At 37.8% G+C, this 23,226-nt stretch overlaps 1 protein-coding gene across 5 annotated transcripts in view; it reads right to left on the reverse strand.

Moving 5' to 3' along the window:
• Nucleotides 1–545: 545 nt before the first annotated feature.
• Nucleotides 546–23,226, reverse strand: part of DTD1 (D-aminoacyl-tRNA deacylase 1) — a 231,974-nt gene continuing 209,293 nt past the window's right edge. For 4 of the 5 annotated variants that reach the window (XM_074209368.1, XM_074209364.1, XM_074209366.1 and 1 more), the window contains exon 6: nt 546–1,125. The gene's annotated coding sequence lies outside the window, so the exon portion shown is untranslated. Of the gene's footprint in view, nt 1,126–9,814; nt 21,463–23,226 lie in introns of those variants that run through there. The other variant, XM_074209365.1, reaches the window with a different exon arrangement.

The following is a 23,226-nucleotide window of genomic DNA, read 5'->3' on the forward strand; positions in this document are numbered from 1 at the left end:
GGCAGAGGATGGACACACACTGGGCACAGCTGCCGCCGGCCCCGCTCTGGCACACCGCCATTCAAACTCTCCACTATTCTTTTTGCCCAAATACTTCTCACTTCTAACTAAAATATTATCGAATGCAAATGATGGTGGATGAGATAACCACTTTAGACACCATCCTATTAGAGAATACGAAAGAAGAGGGATGGGGAGTAGGGCAGCCAGGTGGCACAGTGAATAGAGCACAGGCCCTGGAGTCAGGATGACCCGAGTTCAAATCCAGCCTCAGACACTTGTCTAGCTATGCTGACTTTGAGCAAGTCACTTAACCTCACTGCCTTAAATAAATTTTTTTTAAAAAGTAGAGGGATTGGGGGGAACCCTTTATATAAGATAACCCTATTTATGAGAGAAATTAAAATACTGCAGGATGCTTCTACAAAATATTATTTCATAAGGAATTCTGTAGTACCTTGTATTAAAAAATCAAATTCAATGTATTATGTAGAAAAAATACTATTAGACAGAAAGGTAGCAGAATCTGTTTAATAACAAAGTGGTTTGATGTTGTTGCTTATTTATTTTTAGAAAAAAGAGAAACTTTAAAAGATACACAAAGCTCACACAGTAAATTGTCAATGATTATTGTTCTTTTTTTATACCTTAACACTGGCACAAAAGTTATACACTATGCCAGTGTCATGTAAAGCATGAATAGAATGTACACAATACTAATACAAACACAACAGAAGATGCAATGAGTATCCAACTTTAAATGATAGAGGACCATCACTTTCAAAATGCAAGCCAAAAATTCTGAAATCAAGAATTTTAATTATGTGCTCTGTTGCTACATATGCATTCAAAATATTTGCCTCTCATTCAGGAGTCAGGATAAACTGAATGCAGAATACAATGAAAAATTATATGACTCACTTTCACTATTAGGCTACAGTAACAACAGAAAATAGTAACATTCCTTTGGTTGGTTTTTAATGCAGAATAACATAAGATTTCTAATTTTTTCTTGCTTTTCCCCCCTTTTTTCTTTCCAAAGCTTTTAATCTATATCTCTGAGTTGTAGGTACTTCACATCTTCTGGGTATTCCTCAGGTTCCTCTTCTGACCAAAGATGTTGCTCTAAAGAGAAAACAAAGATGAGAAGGTAAATAAGATTTCCCTTTTGCAATACTATTTTTCAGAATTGTCTAATCAAATTTTTTTTATTTCTTTTTTATTATTATTTTTAATTTACATTTTTATTTATTGACAAATTACTAAATTAGTCTTGTTGTAAGAGTAAACATAGTCCCCCTCCCCCCACAACAATAAAAACCTCATGATAAATAAAGCAAAAAAAAAGAGGAAAAAAATGTGCTTCAGTCTGAATTCAGATACCATCAGTTCTGTCTCTGAGGTGGATGACATTCTTTATCATAAGTCCATCAGAGAAGTTACTTCCATGTTTTTCCACAGTTGCTGTTGCTGTAATTGCCTCCATAATTCCTCCCCATTACTATTTAATATATTTTCTCTCTCCTTTCACTCTGACCTTCTCCAAAAGTGTGCTGTGGGGCAGCCAAGTGGTACAACAGACAGAGCACCGGCTCTGGGGCCATGAGGCAACAAGTCCACATCCTACCCCAGAGACCCAGCAACCATCCAGCTACAAGGTCCCAGACAGGCCATCCAACCCCACTACTTTGCAAAAAGTAAAAAAGAAAAGGTGTTATAACTGACTGCCTTCTCCCATAATCTACCCTCTCCTCTATCATTTACATCCCCTCTCCCCTCCTCCTGTCCCCCTTTCTCCCATCCCCTTTCTCTCCTTTTTCCTCTAGATTTCTATACCCTATTGAGTATATATGTTGTTTCCTTGGAGTCATTTCCAATGAGAATGAAGGCTTCCTCATTCCCCCTCACCTTCCCTTCCCCCTTCCATACCATTGCAAAAGCTTTTTCTTGATTCTTTTACATGAAATATCTTAGCCATTCTACCTCTCCTTTCCCTTTCTCCCAGTACACTTCTTTTCACCCATTGAGTCCATTTTTATATTATACCTTAATATTTAGCTCCCTCCTGTGCCTTGTCTAACTTTTCTATTAAATGAGAAGGTTCATATGAGTATTATCATTATCATCTTCCCATAATGGAATACATGCAGTGCATCATTAAGTCCTTCATAATTTACCCTTCTCATCCACTCTCTCTATGGTTCAACTGAGTCCTGTACTCGAAGATCAAACTTTCTGTTCAGCTCTGGTCATTTCAACAGGAACATCTGAAATTGCCCTATTTTGTTGAATGATCATCTTTCCCCTGGAAGAGGATGTTCAGTTTGCTGGGTAGTTGATTTTCGGTAACATTCCAAACTCTTTTGCCTTCCAGAATATTATATTCCAAGCCCTACAAGCCCTTAATGTGGATACTGCTAAGTCCTTTGTAATCCTGACTGTAGCTCCTTGATGTTTGAATTGTTTCATTCGGGCTGCTTGCAATATTTTTCTCTTTGACTTGAGATTTCTGAAATTTGGCTATAATATTCCTGGGTTTTTTTTTTATTTCTTTAAGGAGAACAGTGGTTTCTCTCAATTTCTATTTTGCCTTCTGCTTCTAGGATATCAGGGCAATTCTCCTGTAGAAAGTTTTTTAAAAATGAAGTCAATGCTCCTTTCCGATCATAACTTTCAGGTTGTCCAATAATTTTTAAATTGTCTCTTCTGGATCTGTTCTCTATCAGTTGTTTTTTTCAATGAAATATTTCACATTTTTTTTCTAGTTTTTCATTCTTTTGGTTTTGTTTTATTGTTTCTTGATTCCTCGCATAGTCATTGGCTTCCTTTAGCTCCATTCTACATTTGAAGAAATTACTTTCTTATCTCCTTTTCCATCTGGCCAATTCTGCTTTTTAAGGTATTCTCCTCATTAACTTTTTGGGCTGCTTTTTCCATTTGATCTAACCTGGTTTTTAACATGTTTTTTCCTGCTTTTTTTTTTTGGATCTCCTCCACCAAGCTGTTGACTTGATTTTCATCACTCTCATTTCTCTTCCCAACTTTTCCTCTACCTCCCTCACTTGATTTTCCAAATCTTTTTTTGAGCTCTGCCATAGCCTGAGCCCAACTCCTATTTTTCTTGGAGGCTTTGGATACAGAAGCTTGAACTTTTTCATCTTCTGAGTGTGTGTTTTAATCCTCCATGGCACCAAAATAATTATTTATAGTCAGGTTCTTTTTTTCTGTTTACTCATTTCCCCAGCCTGTGCCCTGGTTTTGGGGTGTTTCCTGAGGCTTTTGAGTATTATTGGGACACCCCCACAAGGACCTCAGTTCCTTCAATGTCTTATGAGAGGTTCTGACTGCTCTCCTGGCCTGTGCTTTGATCTGTGGATAATGACCCATGAGCTCTCTCCCTGCCCCAGAGCTGTGAGGAGGATCCTTTTTTCACTATGGCAGTATGGGGGCCCAGACTGTGACCAGGATCTGAATGTGGACAAAGCACAGGAGTCCTGTCCCAGGGACAGAGGAGAGACCTCGACAATCTCCCCCTACCACCTTAGCGGTTCTGTGGGCCTGCTTCAGCTTCCTCTCAAATTTAATTTTTAAAATACTTGTCATTTACTGGGATTCTTATACCAAGTTCCATTCATTCTTCTGGGTTTATTCTCTACATTTAGAGTCTTCTAACCTTATGAAGCCATTTTTAGTTTGACCATCCACCTCTGACATAGAACAACTGAACAGGTCATCTCTGTATCAGGAATGCATTCACACCTTTACACTGAAGTTCCTATTAATGGTACGCTCTAGCTCCAAAATTTATATATTATATATAACCTTTAATATTGAATGTAAATCCCCTGAGAGCAAATATTGTTTCATTTCTTTAAAAATCTCTATAACCATACCCAGCAAGTGTATAATAAATGTCTGTCAAATTAAATTACTCAAGGGAGTTCAAAGAACGTCTCCAAATCCTATGTGAAGAAAAAACAAAACTGCTGAGAAAGTAACTTAAAATATAACTGCCTGCACCACCACACTGCCAAATGATCCACTTTAATCTAGGAGGAAAGATATCCTGCCTCTTCCTTATAAAAATATGAATCTCTCTACTTCTCAGGAGACCTCATTTCTAACTTGACTGACAGTTCTCAAAGATTCAAAACTGGACAAATGTTCAGTCGCTTTGCCTCTTATTTTCCCTGACTTCCTTCGAGACTTAGTTCAAAACCCACCTGGTATAAGAAGTCTTTCCTGGTCTCCCTAGAGCTGTACATGCCATTTATGTCCAGGTATTTACATGCTGTACCCCTGAGAACAGGAGCAGGGGTTATTGGTATATTTAGGGGATTCTCTATATTCCCATAGCTCAGCATGCCAGGCACATAGTTATACTCCTTTAATAACTGATGACTGACAAATCATTATGATAAAAGCAAGAAAAAATAATAAAGTATTTTAAGCACTGTAAAATAATCCTCCTATATACTCCACATGGCTAATTTCCTGGACAGAAGGATAGGTACACAGATGGGTAAGCACCCCCATTAAATTAACAGTGTCTGCTGGAGGCATCTCAGTTTGCTCAGCATCACTCCTATGCCCCAGACTGGTCCTCCAGGTCATTTAGGAATAGAGATTTGAGTCAGCACCCACAATTATTCAAACAAGATCTTAACACCATTGATAACCCTAATGGTGTGATTATTGAACTGTAGCCAGAAATCCTGGAGGATGAAGTCAAATAGGCCTTAGCTAGCACTACTAAAAAAAGTGAATAGTGGTAACAGAATTCCAGCTGAATTAAAATCCTAAAAAGGTGATACTATTAAAGTGTTCAACTCAATATGCCAGAAAATTTGGAAAATTCCACAGTGGCCACTGGATTGGAAAAGATCAGCTTATGTCCCAAAAGAAGGGCAATATCAAGGAATGTTCAAAATACCAAATAAATTGTGCTCGTTCCACACACCAGCAAGATTATCCTTAAGATTCTGCAAGCTAGGCTTCAACAATCACCAGAAAAGCAGACTGGTTTTTGAAGAAGGAGAGGAAATAAAGAGCAAATTACCAACAAATAGCTGGATTATGGAGAAAGAAAAGGAGTTGCACAAAGTCATCTACTTCTACTTCATTAACAATAGCAACACTTTTGACTTTGTGGCAAGTCCTCAAAGATGGGAGTATCAGATCATCTTATTTGTCTCCTGAGAAACTTATGTGTGGGCCAAGAAGCAACAGTTAGAACTGAACAGGGAACAACTGATTGGTTTAAGATTGGGAAGATAGTATAATAAGGCTAAGTATCACCTTAATTATTTAATTTATATGTAAAGTGCATCATGGGGGGAAAAAAACTAGAATTAAGGATAAATAGAAACAACCTCAGACAAGCAGACGATATCACTTTGATAGCTGAAGTGAAGAGGATTTAAGAAACCTCTGATGAGAGTGAAAGAGGACAGAGGTAAAATTATCTTAAAGCTTAATTAAAAAAAAACCACTAAGATCTTGGCAACTAGTTTCATCACTTTCTGTCAAATAGAGAAGAAATGGGAGGAATATTTTATGTTTTTTGTCTCAAAGATAACTGTAGATAGCAACTGCCGTCATAAAGTTAAAAGATGCTTATTCCTTGGAAAGAAAGTTATGCAAATCTGAACAATATATTAAAAAGCAGAGATATCACTTTGCCAACAAAGGTTCATATAGTCAAAAGTAAGGTGTTTCCAGTAGCAAAGTATGGCTATGAAAAGTTGGGTCATAATTAAAGTTGAACACCAGAGAATCGATGCTTTTGAATTGTAGTGTTGAAGAAGACTTTTGAGCATTCCTTGGACTGAAAGGTGGTCAAATCAGTCAATATTCAAAGAAATTATCAGATTGTTTCCTGAAGCTGAAGTTTGACTATTTTGACCACATAATGAGAAGAGTGGACTTATTGAAAAATATGCTGATATTGGGAACGACTAAAGACAAAAGGAAGATGGGGCAGTAGAGGATAAGATGAATAAATAGCATCACAGAACCAACAAATATGAATTTGAACAGACAGACTGAGTCACAGTGGAGGACAGAAGGCTATGATATGCTATGGTCCATAGGATCACAAAGAATCAGACCCAACTGAATGATAATAGAGCTAGCTCAAGCTACTGAGTACAGCCTGAGAAATCCAAGAAACTGTAACCATTGTCAGATAAGATTGAATTAAATTGAAAGCATGCAATGGACTCCGCATAGCAGAGCCACTGAAAAATAAAGATCCTTATTATCATACATTGTGAATCACCAGTTATACATTATATCACTTAGAGTCAAGAAAATAAGTTATTTGCTTTGAAACACAAAGATGTAGCTAATAAGTTATACATTCCTGAAACTTCTTAAAGATTCACTCTCTCTCTATGCAGAATCAAGACAAATTAAATAGTATTAACAGTTCCCACATTTACTGTACAAAGAGCTATGGCAGAAGGGAGGTTCCTGAGGTTATTATGCCTTTGAATCATATAAATCCTATTTTGTAAGCAGAGATCAAGACCTATGTTTTTTAATTTGTTACTACATTGAAGATTTTTCTTGACTATAGAATATAATTGAAATTATAACTGCTAATTATTCTCTCTATATTTTATAACAGTGGGGGGGCAGAGCCAAGGTAGCAACAAGAGAGGATCGTCTCTTAGGCGCTCTCTTAAAAAACTCACAAACTAAGGACTCTTAACTAAATCTTTAAGAGACAGAACCCATAGAGGGACCCAGTGAGGCAGTTCTCCTACTCAAGGTAAACTGGAAAAGAACAGAAAGGCTCTGCTCCCCGGGGTCGGAGGGGCAGCCTGCCAGAGGGAAAGAACTTCAGCCTCCCAGAGGCAGGCCCAGGGCCCAGGGAGCCTCGGCTCACAGCAGTGAGGGAGTTCCCTGATCTATGCCCCAGGGAGCACAGGGCACAACTTGGGGGATCAGCAGGGGACCTCTGCCAGAATGAGCATGTGAAGCCCAGCCCTCAGGGCACACAGCGAGCAGCATGGTCGGTGGCAACCCAGATCCAGGAACAGGAAGCAGAAGCCAGTAAGCAGGAGGCCCCAGGGCATGAGCCCATTGAGACTAGGGAGCAAGCGGAGAGAGCCTGCTGAGCTCTGTCCTCTGGCCCTGAAACAGGACGCTGGGGCTCTGACCACATTCAGATCCTGATCGAAGTCTAGGACCCCCATAGAACAGCAAGGGCCCCCCCCCCAGCCCTGTGGCAGAGCGGGGTGCATATGGTCATTCACAGACCAGGAGGGAGGACAGAGCCTCACACACTTACATCCTTGTGGGAGTGTCCCAAAAGCTCAGGAAGCACCCAAAAACAGGCTCAAGCTGGGAAAATGAGTAAGCAGAGAAAAAAAAACAGAACACCATTGACAAATACTTTGCTTATGAGCCAAGAAGAATAAAAACATTCAGTCTGAAAATGAGGAAGACAAGCTCCTGTATCTTAAGACTCCAAGAAAAACAGTAATTGATCTGAGGCTATGACATAGCTCAAAAAAGACTTTGAAAATCAAATGAAGGAGATAGATGAAAAACTGGGAAAAGAAATGAGAGAGATGCAGGAAAAACATGAAAATGAAGTCAGCAGCTTAGTCAAGGAGATCCAAAAAAATGCCGAAGAAAATAGCATGTTAAAAACCAGAATAGGTCAAATGGATAAAACAGTTCAAAAAAAGTAATTGAGGAGAAGAATGCTTTAAAAAGCAGAATTGGCCAGATGGAAAAAGAGATAAGAAAGCTCTCTGAGGAAAACAAATCCTTCAGACAAAGAATAGAATTCAGGGAGATTGCTGAATTTATGAGAAATCAGGACTCAATACTTCAAAACCAAAAGAAGGAAAAAATTAGAAGATAATGTGAAACATCTTATTGAAAAAACAACTATATGGAAAACAGATTTAGGAAAGATAATTTAAAAATTATTGGAATACCTGAAAGTCATGATCAGGAAAAGAGCCTTGACATCATTTTCAAAGGAAAATTGTCCTGATATCCTAGAAGCAGAGGGCAAAATAGAAATGGAGAGAATCCACCAATCTCCCCGAGAAAGAGATCCAAAAAAAACCCAACCCCCAGGAATATTATAGCCAAGTTCCAGAACTCCCAAGTCAAAGAGAAAATATTACAAGCAGCCAGAAAGACACAATTCAAATATCATGGAGCTGCAGTAAGGATCACACAGGACTTAGCAGCAACTACATTAAAAATTCGTAGGGCTTAGAATATAATATACTGGAAGGCAAAGGAGCTTAGAATGCACCCGACAATCAACTACCCAGCAAAACTGAATGTCCTCTTCCAGGGAAAAAGATGGACTTTCAATGAACCAGGGGAATTTCAAATGTTCCTGTTGGAATGGCCAGAGCTGAATAGAAGATTTGATCTTCAGATACAGGACTCAGGTGAAGCACAGAGAGTGAAGGAGAAGGGAAAATATGAGGGACTTAATGATGATGAACTGCATGTATTCCTGTATAGAAAAATGACACTGATAATACTCATATGAACCTTCTCAATCAACAGAGTGGGTAGAAGGAGCTTTTATAGATGAAGCACAGGAGAAAACTGAATTTGAAGATATATTGTGGTATAAAAATGGAGTCAATAGATAAAAGGGAAATGCAATGGGAGAAAGAAAAAGGAGAGGTGGAATAGGCTATTTCATATAATAAGATTTTTCTTTATTACAATGAGCTATTACAATGACAGGGAAGAGGGGAAGGCAAGGGGGAATGAGGGAATCTTTGCGCTCATCAGAGGTGGCTAGGAGAGGAAACAGCATATATACTCAATGGGGTACAGACATCTGGAGTAAGAAGGAGGGGGGGAGCAGGGGTAAGGGGTGGGGATGTGAATAAAAGAGGAGAGGATGGACCTTGGGGTTGAGTGGTCAGATATAACACATTTTCTTTTTTACTTCTTGCAAGGAGCTGGGATTGGATGGCCTGTCCAGGACCATAGGGCCAGGTGGATACTGGGCCTAAGGGGTGGTATGGGGGCTCAGGGCCTCTTGGCCCCAGGATCAGGGATCTGTCTGCTGTGCCACTCAGCTACCCTATGGTAGAGTCAGAGTGAAAGGAGAGAGAAAATACAGTACATGGTAGTGGAGAAATACGAAAGGAGGGAGTTGTGATCAGCAATGGCAACATTGGAAAAATATGGAAGTAACTTTTGCTATGGATTTACCATAATGAATGTGATCCACCCGTGACAGAGTTGGTGGTATTGGAACACAGACTGAAGTACCTGCAGGGCAGATGGGGCTGGGTGGCCTGCCTTGGGCCGTATAGCAGAGTGATCGTTGGGTGTCTGAGGCCGGATTTGGACCCGGGTGCTCCTGGCTCAAGGGCCAGTGCTCTGTCCCCCACCCAGCCACCCCTACTATTATTACTATTTTATTTTTTCTTGGGTCTTTTTTTTTTTTTTGGTTTTTGCAGGGCAGTGGGGTTGGGGTAGCTTGCATGTCACACAGCTAGGTGATTGTTGGGTGTACAGGGCCATATTTGGGCTTGGGTGCTCCTGGCTCTAGGGATGATGCTCTGTCCACTGCATCACCTGGCCATACCTACAATTATTACTATTATTTTTTTAATTTTAATTTTAATTTTTTCCTCCCCTTTACTTTATCGCTCAAGCGAGTCTATATTGGGGGGTAATTTTGTTTACTCTTAAACAAGAATATTTTATTAATGTATAAAAACATTATTTGTACAAAATGAGAATAAATATTAAATATATTTTATAACTAAATTTATACTAAATTATACATTTATACTAAATGTGTGTAGATGTTAATCTTATACTATACTTAAATTCTAAAATAACTGATATAAGGTAAACAGAATTAAAGTCAAGGAAAAAAACTTTCAAAGAAAATTCATATCTGGATACTCTTAGGGAGTCAGAGAACTGGAAGGTTCTGATGAAGAACCAAAAGGTTGCTGACTGAAAGGTCATCTGGTCCAGTGATATCAAATTCAAGTAGGAAAAGGGCCATAAAACCATACAATCACACTGTGACTTAGAAAACTATACATTTAACATAACATTTTAGTGTATATTTATTTTGTTAAGTATGTCCTACTTACTTTTTTTTCTTTTTGCACGGCAATGGGGGTAAATGACTTGTCCAAGGTCTACTGGCAATTAAGTGTCTGAGGTAGCATCCGAACTTGGGTCCTCCTGACTCCAGGGTCTGTGCACTATCTGCTGTGCTACCTAGTTGCCCCACCCAGTTAGATTTTAATCTGGTTCATGTCATAGTTAAGAATAAGGTAGGTCAGTTGGCTCAGTCTTCTCTGACCATGGCCCAGCCAAGGCTGCTTGGCTGTTCTTTTATCTCTATCTCTCTCTAGCCCTTCTATGTCTTGTAACCTTTTAAATAATTTTTTGTTTTATTTCCATCCATGCTTTCCTGAGTCTGAATAATGATTCCTCATAGGCAGAATCGAACTCAAGTAGCCAGCAGTATGTTTTGGTTAACAACGAAGGAATTCTCTCTGCCCAGACTGGGAAATTAGATAGAGCTCCATAGCTATATAGCTCCAAGACCAGCCTCTGCAGATGCCAGCCAGCTGTGCCAGTCAATCATTCCCTGGACCCTGACTCAATGAAGCCCTCGCTGTAATACATTCATCTCCAAATGGACTCTGAAAGGCCCAGAAGAATCTGGTCCTGAATAATAATTTGGGGGGGGGATGATACAGGGGAAGATGAAGAGAATTTGAATGTAACAGAAAGAATTTGGGTGCAGATGTAAATTGACTCTTGAGATGTAAATTGACTTGAAGTAGCAAATTATGATTGTAACAGAAACAACTGTAATCTTAAAAGCTGCTTGGGATGGAGACCTTCCCAATTCTTAAAGTACCATTGATTCATTGTTTAATGCAAAATTTGTATCCTGATCTCCTTGGGCTTTAACCTCTACCTAATTCCAGGTCCAGTATAGGGGAAAGGAGTTCACCTTTTGTCCTCTGGATGAGAGGCAAGTCATAAAAACCTGGATTGGACAGAAGTTCAAAGTTGGGTTAGTCTTCTTTGACCATGGCCCAGCCAAGACTGCTTGGCTATTCTTTTATCTCTCTCTCTCTCTCTCTCTCTCTCTCTCTCTAAGCCCTTCCTATGTTTTGTAAACTTTTTAATCAATTTTTGTTTTATTTCCAAAAAAAATAGAGAATAAGGTAGGTCACAGATACTTCTGTTCTACCCAATGGCTTTAATAGTTTTTCATAAGATTTTTTTTTTACCCCAATAATCACATGCTTGACCTACTTCTACTAAAAAATTCATCAGAATTCCTGGGAAAGAGATGCTTTCTCTTATTGATTCCTTATCCCATTCTCCACAGTAAATACTCCATATCTTTTCTTCTCTCAAGTCCCCATCCTTATAATAAATGATATAGTCTTCTATTTTACTGGAGTGATTAAGATTAATGGTAGATTTCACAAATCCCTAATTCTATTCCTATAAAATTCTTTAGCAACATTATTCATTCTCTTCTCCTTATTCAGTCACTTGGCATATTCTGCTGTTTCTTTAGATGTATGTCCCTTTCTCTTCATTCACAAATCTACCATCCTGATTCAGTAATAGGTGTATATATATTTGCCACTAAAACTAACTGCTTTACCCATATCCTTTTTCTACATCTATTATTCCAAGCCAAATTTATTTAAAAAACTGTTTACAACCAACATTCCCATGTTCTCTCCTTGACCCTTTGTAATATATCTTCTATACTTACCATTCTAATGAAATTCTTCTTCTAAGGGTCACCAATAATACTTCCTTGTTGGCAAATCCAATGGTCTTTTTTTATTTTTTTACAGGTTTTCCATTTATTTCTTCAGATTGTAAACAATTTTTTAGAAAGATTTTATTTATTTTGAGTTTTACAATTTTCCCCCCATTCTTGCTTCCCTCCCCCCAACAGAAGAATGCCACAGAAGGCATTCTGTTAGTCTTTACATTGGTTCCATGTTATATACATTGATCTCAGTTGAATGTGATGACAGAGAAATCACATCCTTAAGGAAGAAAAATAAAGTATGAGATAGTAAAATTAAGTAATAAGATAACAGGCTTTTTTTCTAATTTGAAGGTAATAGTCTTTGGCCATTGTTCAAATTCCATAATTCTTTCTCTGGATACAGATGGTATTCTTCATTGTAGATAGCTCAAAATTGTCCCTGGTTGTTGTACTGATGGAATGAGCAAGTCCATCAAGATTGATCATCACCCCCATGTTGTTGTTAGGGTATACAATGTTCTGCTCATCTCACTCTGCATCAGTTCATACAAATCCCTCCAGGCTTCCCTGAATTCCCATCTCTCCTGGTTTCTAATAGAACAATAGTGTTCCATGACATACATATACCACAGTTTGTTAAGCCATTCCCCAATTGGAGGACATTCACTTAATTTCCAATTTTTTACCACCACAAACAAGGCTGCTATAAAATATTTTTGTACAAGTGATGTTTTTACCCTTTTCCATAATCTCTTCAGGGTATACCCAAATAGTAGTATTGCTGGACCAAAGTGTACGCACCCAATGGTCTTTTTTCAATACCAATCCTTCAGCACTAGAAACACCAACTGTCTTATTTTTGGTACACTATTTCTTTTCTAAGTTCCAGTGACACCACTCTACTAGTTCTTTTCTTGACTTTCTAATCAATTCTTTGACAGTTCTTGCCCTTTGAAACCTATTCCCCGAGTTTCAATTCAATTGAATTCAACAAACCTTAAAGTTCTGTCCTTGGACTCCTCTGTTATAATGCCGCTTTCTCCCCTGACATTGTCATTCACTTCCATAGTTTCAACCAGCATCCATACTAGATAAATCCCAAATTATCTCCAACCTTGACCTCTCACTCAAGATCCATTTCTAAAATATTCCACATGGATATCCACTGGTGCATCAAACTTAACATATCTCAAATTAATCTGTCATCCTCAAACTTTTCCTCCCTCTAATTTTTGCTTTTCTATCTCTAGCAAAAATCATTTTAAACTCTTTCTTCTAAATCCAAGTATCCTCAGTATTTAGTCTATGTCTGGCATGTAATAGGTGCTCAATAAATGTTTACTGATTGATCCAACTGTCATTAAATCTCAATACAAATATCACCTACTCTAGGAAGGCTTTGAATCCTTGCTTTGACTTGATTTTGACTCCACCACCATCTGGCTTCCCCTAGGAGAAGCTCATCCTAACTGAGGCTGCTTCAGTTGTGATTAACAGCAGCTTCCCGGTTCCGCCAGCTGTCTCTCTCCAGAAGGCTGGAGAATGAAGGACTGTCTGTCTGTCTGTATCTCTCTAAGTTTTTGCAAGGCAATGGGGTTAAGTGGCTTGCCCAAGGTCACACAGCTAGGTAATTATTAAGTGTCTGAGGCCAGATTTGAACTTAGGTACTCCTGACTCCAGGGCCGGTGCTCTATCCACCGTGCCACCTAGCCGCCTCCAAGGAGCCTCTCTTTATAAAGGGTTCAGAACTTTCCAGCCATCTAGCCATCTCCCTCCAGCCTCTCCACATAGATCACACCAGTAAGCTCCTACCACTTTCCAGCCTTCTTTTGTTCATGGTCTTCCCCCTTTGGATTGTAAGTTTTTTGAGGGCAGAGGCTATCTTATTATGTGTACTCCAGTACATGCCATATATAGTAGGCACTCAATAACATTTACTGAATACTGACTCTCCCTTTAGCTAAACCCCAAAAAGGTCATTTGTTTATACTTCTCATTTCTTATCATTTATCATTCTGTATGAGATGAAACATACTGTACAAGAATATAGAAAACTATGCAAAATAAAAAGAAATAATTGGGTTGCAATTTTCATCAGGAAGGAAATAGTCACATCAAGGATCTCCTTGACATATATTACAGTTGCTTCTGCTAATTGGGAACAGGAATTCATGCTAGCCAACCTCAACTGGGCCCTCACTGCAGCACTGGAATCCTTTTATTCTTCTCTAATTCATTCCCTATCTCAATTCCAACAGAAATTATTCTAAACCTTTTCCACTTTCCTCAAGCTCCTTATACTTCCTCCTCTCTACTGTCTTTGCTAAGAAACTGAGCTCTTACTTGAGCTCTCTTTTTCCCCCATTTCCTAAATCTCAAAATCCTTTATATAATCTCCCATCATTCCTCCTTTCCCCCAGTCTCCGACAAAAAGATGGCCCTCCCTTATCCCTCCAATCTTCTGTTGTTTTCTTTCTAACAGACTGAACCCTCAATCAATTTCCCTTTTGAATTTTTGAGCTCTATTAACTTGCTGCTCTGACTTCAAAATCTCTTCTATCCTTAAAAACTCCTTCACTACCCCCTACCTCAAAGTTCTCATCTATATCTCTCCTCCCTTTCTCAGATTTAGTCTTTTACTAGCTAGGTGGCACAGTAGGTAGCACTAGCCCTAGAGGACCTGAATTCAAATCCATCTCAGACACCTGATACTTATTAGTTGTGTGATCCAGTTAAAGTCACTTAACCCCAATTGTCTCTCAAGAACAAAAAAAACCCAAACTAAAAAACTATGTTCATTCTGTCTTCAATTCCTCTCCTTTCAGTCACTCATCATTTACAATTTACTTTTCAATCACATTACTCAACTGACACTGCTCTCTCCAAAGTCACCATGATCTTTTAATTACCAAATCTGATCACCTCTTCTCAGTTCTCCTTTCCACCTATGAACTACTGACCACCTCTTCCTTCTGGATACTCTCTCTTCTTTAGGTGTTCACAATACTTATCTTTTCCTGGTTCTCCTCTCACCTCTCTGACCATATATCTTTTTGGTCCTCTTAGCTAGTTCAACATTCACATCTTGATTTCTAATTGTAGATGTTCCCAAAGTTCTGTCCTGAACCCTATTCTTTTCTCTCTCCATACTCTCTCTAGGTAACCTCTTCAGTTAACATGGTTAACTATGATCTCTAAGCAGATGCTCTCTTAAGTATCTTCCACAAGCTTCAATATTACATCAACAAATCCCCAATGAACATTTCAAACTGGCTAACACTGACACATCTTAAATATAGCATGTCTAAAATTGAACTCATCTTTTCTCCTAAACCCTCCCCTAGTCCAAATTTCCCTATTTCTCAAGAGGAACACTTATTATTCCAGTTTCTCAGCTTCACAATTACAGCATTATCTTTGAATACTCACTAAACACATCCAAACAACTACCAAATCTTCTTGGTTTTAACCTTCACAATGTCTTTTGCATTTCTCCCCTCATCTACACTCACATTTATATCTACCATCGTGGTTCAGACTCTCATCACTTCTCTTCCATATTACTTCATCTTTCTTTGGTCTCCCTACCTCAAGTCTCTGACCACTCTAAACCATCCTGAAAAGTACAAAGCAATCTTCCTTAAAGCGAAGATGCAACCAGTGGCTTCCTACTATCTCTAAGATAAGATAAAATTTAACATTTACTGCTTAATGTTTAAAGCACTTCACAGTCTCATCCTAACCCAAGCTCAGTAGATATCATTCCTCCTCTTGATATATATATATAATATATATACATATATAATATATATATACATATATATATAGCCAAAGTTCTCTTCACTTATAACATTCCCATCTCCCCTCTCTAGTCCTTTGCACTGACAATTCCATGGCATTAGAATGCATTCTCTCCTCCTATCACCTGTCTCACACAGTCCCTCTTTTCTTTCAAGATGCAAATCATGCACCATAAACCTTTCCTGATTCTCCCAAACTGCTAATTCTTTCTCTCAACTATCTTGATTTTTAGCTCTTTTGTAGATTATGTTTATTCAATATATGTGAATTAACTCGATCTCTTCTCCCCACATTAGAATATAAGCTCATTGTGCATAGAGATTGTTTATTCTTTGTACCTATATCCTCAGTGCCTAGCCCAGGGTACATAAGAGGGGCTTAATTAATACTTAATGGTTCATTGATTGTCTGATTTGTGTGTCTGTCATCTTCATATTAGCCTCTAAGCTCCAAGAAGACATAAAATAGGCTTATATAAACATTTCTCCCTCCATTTACCTGGCACAGTAAGGATTCTGGATTTAGAAGATACTTAATAAATGTGATAAGAATTGAATGGTTAATAAGTTAATAATAAGTTTTTATGACAAATATAAGAAATAAATTACTAATACACATCAGAAAAATAAAGATATTTTGGTTACTTATAAAAGCCATTCCTGAAAAAACTGAGTCTATCATCTGAAAAACTACCACTGACAGTTTGAAAACACTGGTCTAGGTTGCCTACCCACGTTCAAAGGTCCTCACGAGGCAATGATACTTCTCTCCCTTAAAAAAAAAAACCCTGTTTTCTCTTGAACACAATAATGGGAGGAAAATTGGACCAAGGCAGTGGACCACCAGTCTGAAATAGCCTGAGAGGGGGAGTAGCTCACTACCTTTCTAGGAACCAGTATTAAAAAAGACAGGTGAAAGCCAGAAGAGAGACCCGTGGGTGATGAGTAAGTTTCTTTGGAAAAGAGCAATATGCTCAGAATTGAAATTCAGTCATAATGAAGTAAAGCAAAATTTATTTCCCTCTTAAATGCTACTGAGAATTCCTCTCCCCCACCTTCACCCCTCTCCCCAGTTTTTTGTCTTCATAGCACATAGTCATTTCTAAAGGGAAAACTTCTCTTGCTAGAGTGAAGAGAAACTTCTAAACATAAATATCTAATTCAATAAATATATCTAACAATGCAAACAGAACAGAAGTTGAACAGGTCAGGATGGCTAGGTGGCATAGTGGATAAAGCACCAGCCTTGGAGTCAGGAGTACCTGGGTTCAAATCCGGTCTCAGACACTTAATAATTACCTAGCTGTGTGGCCTTGGGCAAGCCACTTAACCTCATTTGCGTTGCAAAAATCTAAAAAAAAGAAAAAAAAAGTTGAACAGGTCATGAGCAAAGGCAACTTTCCCTCGGCTCATTCAGTGCTGAGAGGGCTTGATGATTTGAGAATGACAGATTCCTTCCATAATTGCTTCCTGTCAGCCCTGTGGGACACAGAACTATTAAACCTATGGAGACAAGAAAGTATCCCCTTTTTAACTATTGAGTAGGAAGGACTGAAGACACAGTAAGCCTTGTAAAGGCCTACTTTTTGTAAAAAAAGGAATAACTCCTATCTCTGGCCTTTTTCCTCCTTCACCCATCCAGGTGACATCATGTAAACTCTTAAGCCTTCAAATGAAAGGTGGTGGAAGCTGGCTCTTCTCCATCCAGGCTCCATAGCAACCAGTGCCACATACAAATCTAGGAAAAATCAGGAGGGGCTTCTCCTCCCCTCTGCTTAAATGAAAACTGTCATTGGAGACTTAACCTAACTCTATGACCAAGTTGTTAGAGAAGGACTGAAAGAAAATAAGCATAACTAAATATAGTTACCCTATGCAAAAAGTTAAGAATCAATCACCTCCTAAAAATAAAATTAATTTCCTGACAAAATGTTTTCACAGTTCAGGGGCACCTGTGTGATCATGCACAAATCACTTAACCCTACTGCCTTGCAAAAAAAAAAAGTTTCACAATTCTTCTTAATAGCACTAAATAAATCTGAGTCAAATAATTGGTGATGTTAATGCTTATACAGTCATCTACTAAACCACTTCTCATTTCACAAAAAGCTGTATTTGAAAATACTATGAACTGTTGCTACTGTATGAAGCCCAAAGGTTCTCCTAAAGTCAGAAATTTTTTTCTCTATAAAATATAAAAATGCTTATACAGGGAAAAAAATGAAATTGTGTTTGCTCAATATTATTTTACAAAAAAAAAAAGAGAACATGTCTTACCAAGGCAGTTTCTATACTAAGACTACACAAGATTCTGCTATGTCCACTATTATTTAAAAGTGGAAAAACTAAGGTTATTTCAATGGTATACCTTATTTTCACACCATTAAGATAAATTGATACAAAACATGGACTTGTGATTTCAATAGAAAGTCTGGAATAAGTCAATGAAATACAGAAATGGCACCATAGATCACTATTTATATATAAGACTGATCAATAAAACATTCTTTTCAGTAGGCTGATTGAAAGAAGTCTCACTAAATATGTTCTGGTTCATTAGAAAGGGATCTAATCAGCCCAGGATACTTCTTGTTCTTCACAGAAAAATTGATAAACAAAACAGGTTCCAAAATCACTGGTTTCAAGTTTAACATTTGGTAACTAAAGTGTTATTGTGTTTGCTTCGTGTATACTATACTCACAAAATAATTCCAACTGTGTAAATAGTTTGATCAAATTCTCATTAGTGCTAGACATTTTTAATCAGCATCAGTAGAGTCAGGGGAAAAAATGTAGTGCAAGAACTATGAGGCTATTTATCACTTAGAAATAAGAAAACAAAACTAATAGGTACACTTCTTGAAGTCTAGTTGAATGAGGGGTAGAATGGGTTTTTTTGGTGTGTTTTATTTCACTTTTTAAGGAGGAGAAAAAACTTATTGAGAAAGAGGTGACTGGAGGCGGCTAAGTGGTGCAGTGGATAGAGCACTGGCCCTGGAGTCAGGAGGACCTGAGTTCAAATCCGACCTCAGACACTTAATAATTACCTAGCTGTGTGGCCTTGGGCAAGCCAGTTTAACGTCATTTGCCTTGCAAAAAAAAACTCTAAAAAAAACAAAGACTCAAAATATGGTGAAAATAATTGAAAAGGTAAAAGAATAATAATAATAATAATAATAATAATAATGATGTGTGTCCTTCATTTTTGAAGAAGACCATGACATCAGGGAGGTGACACCCTGACAAGCACATGAAGTAGATTTGAGTAAGGGATGCTGTGCTAAGTCACCAACCTCATTTTCTCCTCCAGTGTCATCTGGGTCCAGTAGCCAGATATGAATCAGGATGCCTGGAGATGGCCCTGGATTCAAAACAATCAGGTTTAGGTGACTTGGCCAAGACCACACAGCTAGTGTGTTTCAAGTACCAGAAGATAGATTTGTACTCCCATCCACCTGACTCCAAGGTCAGTGCTCTATCCACTGCACCACCAAAAGGAAGAGAAACTTAAGAAGTGAAAGAGAAGGGGGGAGGGGGAAACTTAATTGACTTTGTCCACTTAATAAAATAAGTAATTATATTTGCTGTGTAATACATGTAGATATGTTCCAATTCTCAGAATGTCAGTTGAACCTGACAGGATTTAACATGTAAAAAATCAAATGTCCTCCATATGTGAAAATCATACAGGAATCTTTAAAGATACAATTTTGTTCCATGACCCTTTGATAATATCAAAGAAAACAAAAAGAAATTAAGAAAGACAAAGTATCAAGAAAGATGTGTGCTCAACCCATTGTATTGACTGGCATCATGAGGAATACCTTCACAGAGAACAAATCAAAGTAAAATTTCCCGGAAGACCTTGGTTTATGAATGACATCATGCTGAAAGCAACAAGCTTCAGAAAAATGCAGTATTCCTTATATGAATTGTTAGGATATATTTGTTTAAGTGCATATAGATTAATTATACCCACAGGAAAAACCAAATGTTTTGTCTCTTCCCACCTAGTTCTGGGTCACAGATTCAAGTGCCTAGAACTGGCACACAATGGTGAGGAATATTTTCTTGCCTTAGGCTATTCACCAGGAAAAAAGGAAATTCAAAAGCAAGCAAACATCATCAGTAAAATTTGGATCTCTGAAGCAGAGCAGGATCTCAGTTCTAGTTCTTGGTCCAATCTGAAGTCTACAGAGGAATATCCAAGGCAGGAATACCCAACCCCATAGTTCTGTCATTCTGACTCTACAGAGGTTCCCAGCTGATGAGTAGTGAATGAAAGTAGTCAGCTTTCTGTTGCTCAGACCCACACCCTAAACAGGAACTTGCAGAGCTCAGTTAAAAGAGGAACAATCAGACTTTGCTCTAAATCACACCATATTGGTGCACTGAAAACTTATTCCACCCCAGCCTGAGAGTTTGGAATAGCAAAACAATCAACACTCAAAGAAAGCAACAACACTGGCCTAATCCAGTTCTTTCTCTCCAGAAGTGTACAGAGTCTGTTCTCTAATATCAATTCTAAAGTCAAGAAGAAGGAAGGAAGAATGAACAAACAAACAAAAAATAATCCTACCACAAAAAGTTATTATAGTGAAGGGACAAGACAAAACTCAGGGAAAAAAAACTTCAAATCATGTTCAAACAAAACCTCAAAGTAAAATATTTCTTGGACATAAATTCAACCAGACTGCCTGGAACAAATGAAATAAGACTGTATAAAAAAAAATTAATCAATTAAATGAGATTCCCTAAAAGGAAAAAAAAATTATAAAACAATGACAACCACACATGAAAGGATTGTAAAAGGAATCAAGAGCTTGGGAAGGGCATAGGCATTTTATACAGCACCTCCTATGTGCTTTGCAAATATTATCTAATTTGATCTAAAAACAATCCTAGGAGATAGGTGCTGTTAATTATCTCTATTTTACAACTGAGGGAACTAAGGCAAATAGAAGTTTACCCAGGGTCACATAGTAAGTGTCTGAGGCTGGATTTAAACTTGGGTCTTCCTCACTCCAAGCCAATGTTATATCTGCTTCTCACATGATAAAACCTTGCCCAAGCAACAGACTCCCCAAAAAGCAAAATGGACCATTCAGAAGCCAATGACTCCATAAGACAACAAGAAATATTAAAACAAAGTCAAAATAATGGGGAAAAAAAAGAAAATCTCAGATATAACAAAAAATGACTGACCTAGAAAAAAGTAGACAGATAATTTAAGAATCAATGAGGGGGGTGGCTAGGTGGTGCAGTGGATAGAGCACTGGCCTGGAGTCAGGAGGTACCTAAGTTCAAATCCGACCTCAGACACTTAATAATTACCTAGCTGTGTGGCCTTAAGCCACTTAAGCCCATTTGCCTTGCAAAAACCTAAATAAACAAATAAATAAATAAAAAGAATCAATGAGGCAAAGATATCAATTGACTCAATAGCTTCAGCAATAATATGATACAAAATAAATCCTCTATTTCTAGTGTAAAAATAATAATAAAAATAAATATAAGAAGCAATAATGGAAAAGGAAATTATATCCCAAAGTACTATAAAATACCTGGAGATCAACCTCCCAAAGTATATAAAAGAATTGAATGGTTTAATTACAAAATGTTCCTTAAAGAAATAAAGAATAAGTTAAAAAACTGGAGAAATATTCAGTGCTCATGGCTAAGCCATTCCTGTTGAGAACTATTCAAGCAAGTTTGGGTCAGAGGTCAGTTATGACTAAATGATCTAAGCTTTGGTGACCCTCAAGTTGAAGGCTTTCCACATAATTCTGATTTGATAACACAACTGCATCATTCACAGCCTCACCTGTTGATAGTCTTGTTCTGGAATTTCTTGACCTCAATTACATTCTGCCAGGTTACATCCTGCCCAAAATAGAGTTACATCATTGTTTTTATCCTGTATGCTAATTTTGTGACTTTCTTCTTTAAGATCTGTTTGATACTTACCATAAACAGCTCTGCTAGTTGTCCTGCTAGTCCCCCTACCACATGTTTCTTTTTCTCTCCTGAGCTTAATGAATCCCCCTGGTAGACAGGGGAACTCAACACATTCCAATATAATAAAAATGACAATCCTACCAAAATTATTGACAAACTTTCCCAACAGAAAGTGCTCTTTGGTGACTAGTGCTCGGCCCCTAGCACAATACCTTACATACCACACATGTATAACATTTTCTGATGTTATATTTTCTGAAGATTGATGTTCTAAAGACCTCAAGTCTAGAAGTCCTTCAATGATCACAAACTATAAACTCATTTCAAACTTCATCTTCTGTAGGCAGCAATGTTCCTTCTGACTTTATATGAGTGTGAATCATAATCTCAAAGAATCAAAATTGACGGTTATTTTTAACCTCACCAAGAGTGAGGTAAAGAAAACAAGAGCTAATACCAATTAATGTTAATATACCATCAAAAAAATCACATAAAAGACATTATTGAGGTCACATATGAATAGAAGAGAAAGTGAGCTGACCATGTTTTAAGAACGAGGAAAATGGTTGCAGTGGATAGAGCACCGGCCCTGGAGTCAGGAGGACCCATCCAGTCTCAGACACTTAATAATTTACCTAGCTGTGTGATTTTTGGCAAGTCGCTTAATCCCATTGCCTTGCAAAAACTTAAAAAAAAAAAAGAACAAGAACAAGGAAAATAGATGAACACTCCACATATTGCACTGATAGCTACAAAATATTTTATTTTGTTTTACTTACCTGAAGGATGGCCCTGAGCATACTAATATAGACTCAGATGAAAACTTTATGGAAAGCCATGAACAAGCACTTCACAGGATGGAGAAGTTGCACCTTATATCAATGGATCACAGAGTCACTCAAACTTGGTCTATAGAATGACCAAAAAGGCCTCTAAGATCCCTTGGATTTTAAGACTGATTCTCTTCTACAAGGTGCCGAGTTGGTTGGTGTGGAAGATACAAAGACTATATGATACATGAGCTTTCCTTCAGGGAGCCTGAATTAAGATAGTCCACATGAAAATAAATTTAATTCCCTTATGATTTATGATGATGATGATAGAAAAAGAGAGGGGAAGATATATTTTACATGAAGTAATCATATTCTCTTCCTATTAAAAAGGGGTTAGTTGGGCTCTCATTATTTATACTACTTCATATCTGACTACAGAATAGGGAACTCAGGAAGCCAGAATACTTAAAATGCACCTACTCTGTATGAAGTAGCTAAGTGAAGGTCATCAACTGGTTTAGAGAGTACATAAATCTCTGGGTAGTCTCCCTCATATGAGTAAGAAGTTAATCTAATTAGAATTATTCTGAATTGTGAGCAACCCATATAATTGACATTTTAGCATGGAAATAGAGATTTAACCTAATGTGTAGAAAAAGACTTCAAATACCTTAATCTAGAAATCAGGAAAAAAGCATAAAAGGTTTTAAACTGTTTATTTTTTTTGGTGTGCAGACCAAATCAACTGTGCTAAAAGTCAATGCAAAAAGAGTATACTTCAATGTGAAATATTCTCAAATATTTCAAAATAATCTGCTACTCTCAGAAAATCACATGCCACCTTCTTCTGAGAAGCAGCAAATAACCAGTCCAGCTGTTTTCTGCAAGCAAAGAAATGGTGTGTGACTGCATATCT

The sequence above is a fragment of the Macrotis lagotis genome, chromosome 1 (genome assembly GCF_037893015.1).
Source record: "Macrotis lagotis isolate mMagLag1 chromosome 1, bilby.v1.9.chrom.fasta, whole genome shotgun sequence".
Lineage (NCBI taxonomy): Eukaryota > Metazoa > Chordata > Mammalia > Peramelemorphia > Peramelidae > Macrotis > Macrotis lagotis.